The 12184-nt window shown below is 36.7% G+C and overlaps 1 protein-coding gene across 3 annotated transcripts in view; it reads right to left on the bottom strand.

The window, feature by feature from the left end:
- Positions 1 to 12184, bottom strand: part of grik2 (glutamate receptor, ionotropic, kainate 2) — a 559972-nt gene that overhangs the window by 544405 nt on the left and 3383 nt on the right. The gene's annotated exons all lie outside the window — the stretch shown is intronic.

Raw genomic sequence — 12184 nt, 5'->3', positions numbered from 1 at the left:
AAATCAGCATAAAAATCCCACAGTGTGAAGCAGGCATTACTTATCCTACCAAGGTAAAAAAAAAAAAAAGAAACCTTATTTCTCTTACAATTACATCACTAGGAACTACTTTTATTCTGAGAATTCATTGTGAAAACAGGCCCAGGACTCCAAACACCTGTCTGATGAGCAACTGGAGTAAAGACAGAAACATTTGGGAAACTCCCACAAAACATAATGCCTTCCAGATAATGAACCTCTCTTGAACTGAATTTATAAACAGTTGTAAACAGCTATTCCTAATTTGGTTTACTTATTATAGGTGTTAACACAATGTTTTGTTTCTTTGTTTATTGGCTTATATGTTCAAATAGGCATGGGCTAGTCACCATTACCAAGGTATACTAAAGTTTCAAAACGTTACGGTTTCAATACCACAAGTCCTTTTAATTATATGCCAGAGAAAATGTCAAAGTGACCCGAGTTTTTTCCCCAGCAGTATAGAACAAAGATTAGCACACTAGCAAGCTACCAGCAACAAGACCATTAAGTAGACGGCCTAATTCAACAGCATGCCCAATTAATTTAACACCTAATATCCGTTTGTTATATTTGTGTCGCTCTATACAGAACAACAAAGGAAAAGTATAAAAAGCTGCTCAAAAGAAATAAAAAAAAGTACCATCAAATTTAGTCTTTTTTTGGCTGTGTGTGTTAAAATAAAAACGCAATATATAAATGTTAATTAATGTTGCTATTTATGTAAAGGTAACAATCAATGTCATCATTTTAGCTCCAGAGGATATGATAGTTGCTTTTCTGTTTTATATTTCATATGTACCAAAATCTTTCTTTATATATATTTTCATTCTGTAAAGGCACCAAAGGGAAGAAAGCAACTATGAAAGGACAGTTGGTTTTGTCAGTTCTTGTAAATTTGTAAGCAGTTGTAATATTGGAAAGATATCCTGAGGGCTCATAGAGGACTGTTCTAGTGTGAACTAAGAGCTGTCATAAGAATTAGGAAGAGAGTTAGCAAAATTATACTAAATCTGTCTTAAACAGAAGGATGAAGGTTTATTTCAGCCATTGCCCTCTCGAGCTCAATGTCATCATAGCACCAGGATGCACCTCTCAGTACAACGTGACTGAGGTGCAGGTCAAACCACAAGGGTGTATTGCTCAAAGAATAGAAAGGCCATGAGAAGTCTAGGCTCATATTACAGTCACAGTGATACATAGAACGGATCTGTCATCTCTGTACTCAGTGTGTTCCAGAACAAGAAGAACAGAATACTCCTGTCAATGTTAGTCCACACATTAGGTCACCTCCAGCACAGCCTGTCTTATAGACTAAGCTAATTATAGTCATATACATGCCCTGTTTGTCAAATCCAGCAAAATGCAAAGAGCTGATGTCCCGAGCTAAAGAACGATGCAAAACGTAATAATTTCGGATGGCACAATCCTGTTTAACACTTTGCAGTAACATATGCCTAAGAGAAACATGGCATGAAACCTCCTGCCTCTCTCAGCCAGGAGACACAGAGCATATCAGTAAAACACAGAGTTCACCAGGGCTAGATTCAGTGCCAATACTAGCTTTTTCTCTGTTTGCCCCAATCTATTAGTATCAGAGTATCAATGTAACACATTTTGCCAGCTTAAGATTGTTTCACAACTATATAAACTAGCTGTGAGTGATTTATAAATATTTTCAAAGAGCTTAGCAATGATTTAAATATATTTTAGCAGTCTCTTGGCTTTGGCTCACCACACTGTTTAAAGCCAGCACTGCTAAACTCAGTTTAAGAAAGCTGAATATTCACACTGTCAGTACAAAGGACAAACAAGTTACTAAGTTTTATTTTTATGTATCTCAGTATTCTAATAATCTGGTAAAACTATGAATAAAAAAACATTGAGCTTTCATTTAACCCTTTCTCTCCTGTTCTTATCCGGAGAGCTTCATCTTGCTGCCTTGTCTGGTTCTCTTTATTTCAATCTGGACTTAACAGCAGCCATAGACATCTCTGAACAGCAGTCCTTCTATTGCTGTGTTTGCATCACTACAAAGTACATCACTTTACTTTTTAGACTTTAAAGCCACCTTGCTATTGACGATCCCGCCCACATTCAGAAGGTACTGAATTGCAATGGAAAATGGACCTAACTGTAGCGCTGAGTTGACTCAAGTCAAGTAGAGTAGGTCCTAATGGAAAATGGGCTTAAGCTACTTGAGGGCAAGCAGCTCTAAAATCCAGTTTGAATGGGACATTTTCAGCAGCACTATTGCTTTGGTTTACAGGTATAGTTCCTCATATTCTGTAAGGAAAAAGTAAACTGTTGTTAAGATTGTTATCCTAAAGTCTCAAGCTCTTTTTCAATCAGTAAGTTATCTTTAGATGCTCCAGATTTGCTGCCAGGATTCACTTGGCAGCATCACAGTGTTGCTACTTGTGTTTTCAAAATGGTTGAAAATCTAAATGTGTAGGGGACATGTCTTTACCTCTGAAGGCATTTCTTATCAAATACTTGCACATACTATTTAAGTTAAAGTCTTTCTTTTCTCAAACTAGGAATTTATGCCCACTAAGCTATAGACATGATTTGAAAATCGAGGTTGCACATACCCTTAATTTTAGCTGACTCATTAAGTCCGGCAAAGCCCTAATTTAGATTTAACAATTTCTGTCAAAGTTTAGACCTTATTTAGTCCAAGCAATTTGACATTGTAATGCCATTCCCTAATCCCATACACTACAAACAGGTAAAATATGCAAGAAGCACAACCATCGTCTGCAAATTGGGCAAAAATACCTCAAGGCACAAAATAAAACTGAAATACAGGTTGATATATTACATTTGTATTCTGAATGTCTAACCGCACTTTTTTTACCTGTCTTCATCCTGTAATATAATTATGAGGAAAACATATGTCTTTTGAATGGTGGCTAACTAAAAAATACAAGAACAGTGGTGAATACAAAGACATTATGTTATGTTTCGGTAAACAATGACTTAAATGCAGAGTGAGGCTTCAAGTAAGGATCAATAAGAACAACTTACAAAATTAGGCAGGCATGATCATGACGACATTAGGCATGAAGCAGGAAAGCAGAGTAATGGAGTAGGCAAACAGAAGAATCCAGCAGTGAGCAATGAAAACCAGAGAGTTTAAATACAGAAACAGGGTGGAGAAATGACCAATGAACTAAAAGAGCTAATCAGATGAAATGTGGCACAGCTGAAACAAGGAGAATGCAGAGCAACTGAAGAAGGGAGACTAATTACCAGAAATGAGCATGAACACAGAGAAGCTCAGGGAGTACATAAATCTAACAGGAAATTAAGTAAAGATGGATTAAGAACAGTCATCATCATTTCAGTCATTTTCTACCCCTTCTTCTATAGTGGGTTGCGGGGAAGTTGGTGCTTATCTCCTGATGTCTATGGGCACGAGGTGGGGTACACCTTGGACAGGTTACCAGTCCACTGCAGGGCAAGACAGACACACAGAAGACAAACAACCACACACACACACACACACACATTCACACCTAAGGGCAATTTAGAGAAATCAATCAACCTAACAGTCATGATTTTGTACTGTGGGAGGAAACCGGAGTACCAGGAGAGAACCCACGCATGCACGGGGAGAACATGCAAAAAGACCCCTGGCCTGGAGTCAAACCCGGGACTTTCTTGCTGCAAGGCAACAGTGCTACCAACTGCACCACCATGCAGCCCAGGATTAAGAACACTAAAACGCAAAAGAATAAACTAATAAGGAAAACAACAACAAGCATTAGGAAAAGAACTCGAACACCTACAGATCATGAAACAATTAATGTACTTGGATTGAACAGGCAGAATGAATCAGCTTAGATTTGTATCTTAAGTATCAAGAGTACATTACAACACAGCAGTGGTACAGTACAGATAAATTATTTAAATGCAAAGGGTATGAGTAGCTCCCTATTTAGATGCCGATCTATGTTAGTTCTATGCATAGCCCTAATTTAGACATGTATTTTTTCAAATAGGTTTAAACCACAGAAGCAGGACTTTAGCCATTTTTTCTTTATTTACATATTTTATAAAATAATTGCAACATTACTTATAAGTCCTTTTGAATAGTGATCATCTATGAGGTCCCAAACTTTCTAAAGTGGCCATAAATTTATGTTTTTTTTTAGTTTTCATACATACTAAGACACAGACTGCATCAGAGCAAAACCCAGGTAAAAATGTACTGATGCATGACAACCTTAGTCAAGAGGTTCATTCATTGGACTTCATTCAAGTAGTTACTCAGACACACTGTTTTTTATGTATCTCAGGAAACCAGGACACAATGATCCAACATTGTATATTGTTTAGTTTATCAAGGCCAAAATTAAATTTCAACAAATGTAGAATTGTTAAACATTGCTCACAAAAACAAATTTTTGCAAATTTCTTTGTCTGAGAAAATCAAACTCCAATTTCAAAATAAGACATTGAAATAGTTCCCTGCTTTTTCAAATGCAGTTTGAGGAACATTTCTTATTTTACGTGGTTTCTGTGAGCCCTCTGAGTGAAAGAAGCGGTTTCCTCCAAAGCCTTTTCTCTCAGTTTTCCTGCATCTGTCCTTTTGATAATTACACTTGTGGGAAAGTGATGTGTTTATAATAATTAGCTGGTACATTGAAGATAGCTGTGATGATCATCTTCCATTCCATAATTTATTTTCTCTGACCATAGATGCATATTTTCCTCCTCCAGAGCAGCTTCTGTTCCGGCAAATTTATTGCTTATTTACAAGTCTTGAGTGAGGCACATCCCAGAGGCTGGAGGATAATGCCAGCCAATCTGTTCAGCTATTGACAGACAGGCTTTTCTGGAAGTAAATTATCTCTAAAGAGGGAGTTTTTCTATCTTCAAGACGTAACATTTCACTTATATGCCCCATTAGACAGTGACCTTCATGAGAACACAGAGTATGACTGCCAGTATCGAGTTATCTGGTTTGACCTCCACTCAGTAGAGATTTCACAGACATAAAGTGCATGGATTATGTGACATAGTTATTGGGGCACAGTACTAGATTGCATTAATCATTTTTGTATGCAAGAATAATAGTGAGTTTTCATCATTCTTTGCCTCAAAAAAAAAAATAAAGAAATAAATAAAATAAATCTTTTCAAAAATTGCAGCAGAATTCTTCAAAGCAGGCAGGCTGGAATGCCAGTTACATACTTGGGAGGCTACATTTCTCTGTGGTACATTCACTTCCCACAGCTGATGTGTATCAACTTTTATCTCTAATGGGCTGTGTGAAAAGTCACTCAAGTTCTTCCTATTATCAGTGACTGTCAGCACACCAGGGTTATTCTTCAATTGCATCATGGGAACCCTTGCATTGCCTCAGTGTCGTTATTCCGTGCTCAGATGGTAAGAACGAATCTTAACTGCCTAAAATGTACTCCAAAGATCTTCTAAAAACCAATGGTGGAAATCTGAACACCATGGACTGCTTAGTTTAAACCAAGGCTAAGCGGATTTCTCAGAAAAATGTAACATTCATGTTTGACTGATTTCCGCACAAATTCAATACATCCATAAAAAGTTAAACTGACTATGATCTCTAATTCTGAACTGTAAGTCATTTGAAATAACTACTCCCATAATGCAAGCTTTCACAAAAACGTCTAGGGTCTGCAACCTGCAGCTCTGGAGCCACGTGTGGCTCTTAATAAATTTGGTCAAAATGCTAAAGAACTGAGCAATGTTTTAAAATGTACAAATAACTTTAAAAATGTTAGCTTTGGCAGTTTTTCCTAGGTGTAGGCCTTGGTATGGAAGGAGTTGGGAGCCTATGGTGGAGAAGGGGTGGAGGAGGGTCAAAGCTCAGCAGAAGAACGGTGTCTTCCATGCAGATGGTCTTTAAAAGTGATACCCTGAGAGATGATTGGTCGAGGAGGAGTGCGGACATGACGTTGATTGGAGCAGCCAATGAGGAGTGATTGGATGAGACTCGATGGTGAGTCTTCCATGTTGAATTTTCGTTTAGTCTCTATTTCTACAAAGAATGATACTAATAATATAAGGTATATATATCTTTTTAAGTCCTTTTTTTTCAATAGGTTTCAAACTACATTCTTTTTCTGACGTCATTTTCTATAAACTTTGAATGACCCATTGCCAGAAATGTATAAAATCTTTAAAAAATACAAACATAAGTAGTTGTTCTTTAATTAAAAATCTACACACATTTTATTCTTGTATGTATTATAAAAACAAGCTATTTTGTTTCAAAGAGTCCTGTTGCTTATGGAGCTCTAAAGAATTGTTGTTAAGCTGGACCAAAAGCACAAATGGCTCTTAGGGTTGTCAAGGTCGATGTCCCCTGGTCTAAGATTAAAGCAGTAACAACATCTGTTGACCAAATTATTGTCTTGATGGTGAGTTCCTCTATGATTCTAAGTTACTTCATATTACAGAAAAGTATTAGAATATTTGAAGTTAAGTGAAGTAAAGAATAAGTCTCTGAAGTTCTTATTGGCAATAGTTTCGATTTCATATCACAGTGAGTTCTTAGGAACATAAGGTTTGAAAACTAACAGGCTAGTGAGAAAGTCGGTGTGTTTAAGCGAACTTTAGCAATTTAAAACAACTTAAACTAAAAATGCTTATATCATTTGGATATAAAGCTATGTTAGCAAAAATTATCAATCTAAATTTGAACAGCACGTCATTTTTATATTGGGTACAATGCACTGGATCAGCTGCAACTCATTAGTACAATTTAGTTTTGTCAGGAGTGGAGTAAACCTTTGGATTTTGTGTCTGACTGTCAGTTGTGCAGTAGCATCGAAGATAATACGTTATGTGTTATATGTTTGAAAATTATCTCAGGGATATGCCCCAGATGTGTTAAAACGGCGACGTGAATATGTGGAAGCGAAGCGGGTCCTCGGAGAAAAGAAAATCAACTCCATTCCCTGCCAAGGTGAGGGTATTCTATGAGAACGATACATGTGTCTACAACTCCGCAGCAGAAGCAACAAAAGACATGATGAGTCGAGGCTTCGATGTCACCATTATTCAACCATCTACAACGTGGGCGGACAGAATCAGAAGTGCGATGTGGACCAGGTCTGGAAAGACAGATAAGGAGCTTTTGACGAATGAGATGCGGGAGGGATATAAGAAGAAACTGGAAACCTTTAGAAGAAAACAACAAGCTGAACCATGAGGAACAAAAAGGAGATGGGATGAATATATCCCGTTCCTATCTGAAGTGATTTGAAGTCGGGGGTCACACGGAGGGGACAGGAATGGGAAAAAGAGGAGGGGATGGGTGAGATGGGGAAGGGGGAGAGGAAGAGGGGAAAAAAAAGGAAGAGAGAGGGGACCATAACCAGGTAACGTCACCAGAGCGCCCTTCGCAGCCACAGGGTTGCTTGGGATTTCCCTCGAAGTCACTCACTAACTATTACACCATTAAGGTTGTTGACAAGACCAAAGAAATGGAAGTTCTCTTTAAATGTATTCGTGTTAATGGGATTGACAATGTTAAAATGTTTAGATTGTTGATAGATGTTGTTTGTTTGAGTAGCAAAAGGGTGTCATTTAATAAAAGAGTTCTGGGTTTATGGAAATCTATAACTCATGATTGTGCCATCATCAATAAAAATTGTAACCTATAATGTAAAAGGAGTTCTTAATCCCATAAAAAGGGCTAAAATACTAGGCAAAATAGGAAAAGAAAAAGCAGAAGTAATATTCCTTCAGGAAACTCTCCTCTCTGAGATACAACATGGTAAACCTAAACAACGCCAAAATACATGGCATTGAGATAAACCATAAAGAACAAAAGTTGGCCCTATTTGCAGATGACATTTTAGTCTACTTGGCAAGATCTCAGGAGTCCCTTCAAGAATTATACAAAACCTTGATGGACTATGGGAGATTTACTGGTTATAAACTGAACTCCCACAAATCTCAGATTTTAACTTTCAAATATTCACCTAATAGCATTATTAAAGACAATTTCAAAAATAAACTGGGACATGGAGTCAATTATGTACTTGGGAGTGACTATCCCCAAAGACATAAACATTGTCTCTGCAAATTATGACCCCTTAATGACTAAAATAAAAAAATGACTTTTCCAGATGGAGCCTTATGCCTCATCTAGGACTTATGCAAAGAGTGGAAGCCATTAAAATGATGATGTTGCCAAAAATATTTTTTTTCAGACAATACCAGCAGAACTAACCAAATCTACGTTCCAAGAAATTGATAAACTGATATCGAGGTTTATTTGGCAAGGGAAACAACAGAGGATTAGATTCAAAACTTTACAACTGGATAAAAATAAAGGCGGCCTCTCACTCCCTAATATGAAAAACTATTACATGGCAGTACAGATAAATCCATTAATGGAGAAGTGGGACCCCTCCTACACAGCAAAATGAAAAGAAATTGAATGCTCAAATACCGATGTCCCCTTGCAAGCAATAATTGGTAATGTAGACTTATTGAAAGACTTTAAAGAACTGAACCCATGCTAAGAAACAGCACTTAAGACCTGGTCGAAACTAATAAAAGAAAATAAGGAATCCTGTTTGCCAATCAGATGGATAGCATATGACTAAGATTTTAGTCCAAATAAAACAGATAGCACCTTTAGAAAATGGATTGGAAAGGGTCTGGTAAAATATACTGATTTTTATCACAAATTCAACCTGCGGAATTTTCAAGATATTAAACAGAAATATGGTCTCGTTAATAAAGATTTCTTCCGTTTTCTACAAATCTGACACTGTTTAGAAAAACAAACAAGGAGGAACCAGACAGGCCTTTTGTTGGTGTTTTAAATATTTTTCTAAGGTCATACCAATCAGCCTCCATTAACAAAATGACATCCAAAATGTATAATGAGTTACAAAACCTGGAACGAGGGGATACATTATATATCAAGGAGAAATGGGAGAGGGAGGGTAACTGTCAGACCCACATTGAGGTTAAATATTTTGAGAAACTGTTGGAAATGTACATCTCCACTAACATATAGGAAATTTGCCTGGAAGGCTGTTGCACGCTTCTTCAGAACACCATCCCAGAGAGGCAGAAATGCAGATAGATCATGCTGGATATCATGTGGGTCGAAACAAGCTGGGCATTTTCATATTTTCTGGAGCTGCCCTAAGTTACTTTCTTATTGGGGGAAAATTAAGCAGAGTGTGGAGAGTGTTATCGAGGTCAATATTGCCTTGGACTTTGAGACTCTGTTCTTAGGCAAACGGCCAACTTGTGTAAAGGGGTTTTACAAGACATATATGCTTAATATAATGCTAATTGCCAGTAAAAACGTAATCACTCGAAATTGGATGACTGATAAACCACCTACGCTAGAGGACTGGATAAACGTCGTTCCGGACATACTCCTCATGGAAAAACTGACATTTGCGCTGAGACTGGAACAAGATAGATTTGAAAAATTTTGGACACCATGGCGGACCTTCATGAACACTAGATATGAAACTGATGAGATTGAGGTGACACCCACCGTTCCTTAGCTACTCTGTTTGATCTGTTTTACTGTTTTGATATATCGCTTGAGTGTTTTTTTGTTTTGTTTTTTTTTTTGTTTTTTTTGTTGGAGGGGGGAGAGGGAGGGAAAAGGGAAAGAAAGAGTAAATGTTACTGGATGTTTAATGGTTACATTGAAAGGTGTAATGTTTAGATTGTTAGAACTAATTGAGGAATGTCTGTGGAGTTCTGCATTGCACTTTGTGAACATGCGAATCACTCTTTTACTCCTAAATAAAAATTTGAATAAAAAAAAAAAAATTATCTCAGGAAATTCAAGATCAGCAGATCAATGGTAATATGTGCTAACTGATATGAACATTTTCAATTTCCGTTGTTTTTCAACTTTCTACTACCAGTAAGGGAACTATTACCAACAGAAGCTTCATACAATCTTGTTTTTTTTTTAATCTGAACTAACCCTAAATAAAAGTCATTTTTAGTGCTATCACTGTCTGCATACCATACACCATAAAATTCTCAGATATGAGGAAAGCATTGCTTTATTGAGCCACCTGCAACATTTTAGGTAATGTAAAACAAGGGAACCCCAGAAGAAGTGACATTACAGTCACTCAATGTTATTCTATTGGCTGGAACTGTAGCTAGGGAGGGTTACTGTTTTATACAAGAGATAGCAAAAGAAATTCTGCAAGCAGAGAAAACAGAGGAGCAAAAGATAATGGTCACGACAGAGCTGCACAATATATTGTAAATTTTTTCATCACTGCAGGATCATTGTGTGCAATATTAATTTTGCAAAGAGCTTTTTGGAATTTAAACAAATTGTTGACTATTGTATTGCGACATGAGTTCCAACTTTGCATGCCAATTTTATTTAAGCCAGTTGAATGCAGTGTCATTGCAGTAGATGTTCACACCTGGCTTAGATTATTGCACTTTGAATTGGGCTGTATATGATGGTGCTATAGAAATTAACTTGCCTTGCCTTAACAGTACCCACAATGCCTACGTTCATAGAGAAAGTTGATAGCTCAGATGGCAAAAAAGAAGCTGATCTATCACAAGTGATATTGCCATTTGCAGGATTATTTCAAGTGTTCAAGAAAATTTTAAATGAGATCAGTAAGACATGTGAAAATGATAATAAGGAATCTTAAAAATTTTCAAAATCTTGATAAGTGATAGAAAATACCCCTCTTATTAACCTGTCTGTCGTGTTGATGTGTCACAACAATTAATTTTGTGTACACATAAAAGGTGAGTCAGTCATGTCTTCTCAGCTTGTGTCTCTGTCTCGTCTGAAATACATAACCTGAGGGATATTGCTAGTGCATGATGATGTCATAAGGTGATGTGGTCAGATGCTGCCAGCATACAAAATCTAGCAGAAGCTGTCAAGCAGAAAATACAGAGGTGCTTAAATCTGTAAAGATGTAGACTGTTCCATAAAAGATGTAGACTGTTCTATAAAATGAAAGCAGATGGCAAATCACATCTGTCAGAAAACACCTGACTGTAATTATCTGATAATCCCAGGAGTTTGCATACCTGTGCTGCTGATAATGTTTTGCCTTATCTATTTGAAATCTCTTCGTCTGCTAGCAGCGCCTGTGTTAAACTGAAAAGTTTTGGTTTCATTTTAACCACAGTAAATGTAAAAGGTCTGGTCTCATCTTCCATATCCATAGACCAAAGTCCAACTTAATGAACACAATTTTTCTTGAGTCAACAATCAATGTCATTGTCAGAAGAAATTTTGCATTCCACAATGAAAACAGAAGAAAACAGAAAAACATGAAAGGCTCTCCAAAAATATCTCAGATTCACCAACACGTAAGCAACAGGTAGCTTATGAAAGGGCAGACACAGGTCGAGTCTCGCTCTGACAGTTTCCGATCTGATAACCTTTGTGATAAAAGGCAATGGTGAATGAAGTGTTATGGTAGACGGAATCTGTCACCCACACTTCTCTTCCTCGGATGGGAATGCATTTCAGCTTCATCAATGGAAAAATCAATGCGCCCTTATCAAACTGAAATTAAAGGAAGGTGCAAGGTGAATTTAATAAATCATCAACATTTATCTGTAGACAAAAATAAATACTAAATAAAACAAAAACAAAGAGTAACTGAAATATTTAAAGCATGAATGCATTTGTATTTATTACCAGGTCAGTTTCAAAGGTTTTCACAATTTTGTCTCTGCAGAGCCGTGTCTTATTTGGGATCTCTAAAAGGATTTTTTAAATTTTGATTCTGTTCCTATTTTGTAGTGCTTTTTTCCTGTTGATCTTTTCTATAGTGCTGCTCTTTGTTGAGCAAATCGTTGGACCACTATCTACTAATAAAAAGAGTTCCATTAAAAATACCGGTAATAAAGAAAATAAGAAAGAAAATAAGAACACTTTTCCAGCTTTTCCATCTAATTTAGAGCAGCAGATTGAGAAGTGGATATGGTGTAGAATATTGGCAAGGGTTTGCAAGTAACAAAACAGAAATGAATTCAAAAATTACCAAAATAAAGAACAAATGTTTCTTATATTTTGTTTTCATTTAAGTTCCATAAATATAAGGTAAACTAGGACTCAAAGGTTTTATCCAACAATGATTCTGTTTTAGTGAAACATGGCGTCATACTGTGAAAGTGTAGACTTCCTGTT

This window comes from Girardinichthys multiradiatus, chromosome 3, assembly GCF_021462225.1.
Source record: "Girardinichthys multiradiatus isolate DD_20200921_A chromosome 3, DD_fGirMul_XY1, whole genome shotgun sequence".
Lineage (NCBI taxonomy): Eukaryota > Metazoa > Chordata > Actinopteri > Cyprinodontiformes > Goodeidae > Girardinichthys > Girardinichthys multiradiatus.
Note: the sequence above shows the minus strand (reverse complement) of the source record. Positions and strands in the feature narration are given on the sequence as shown.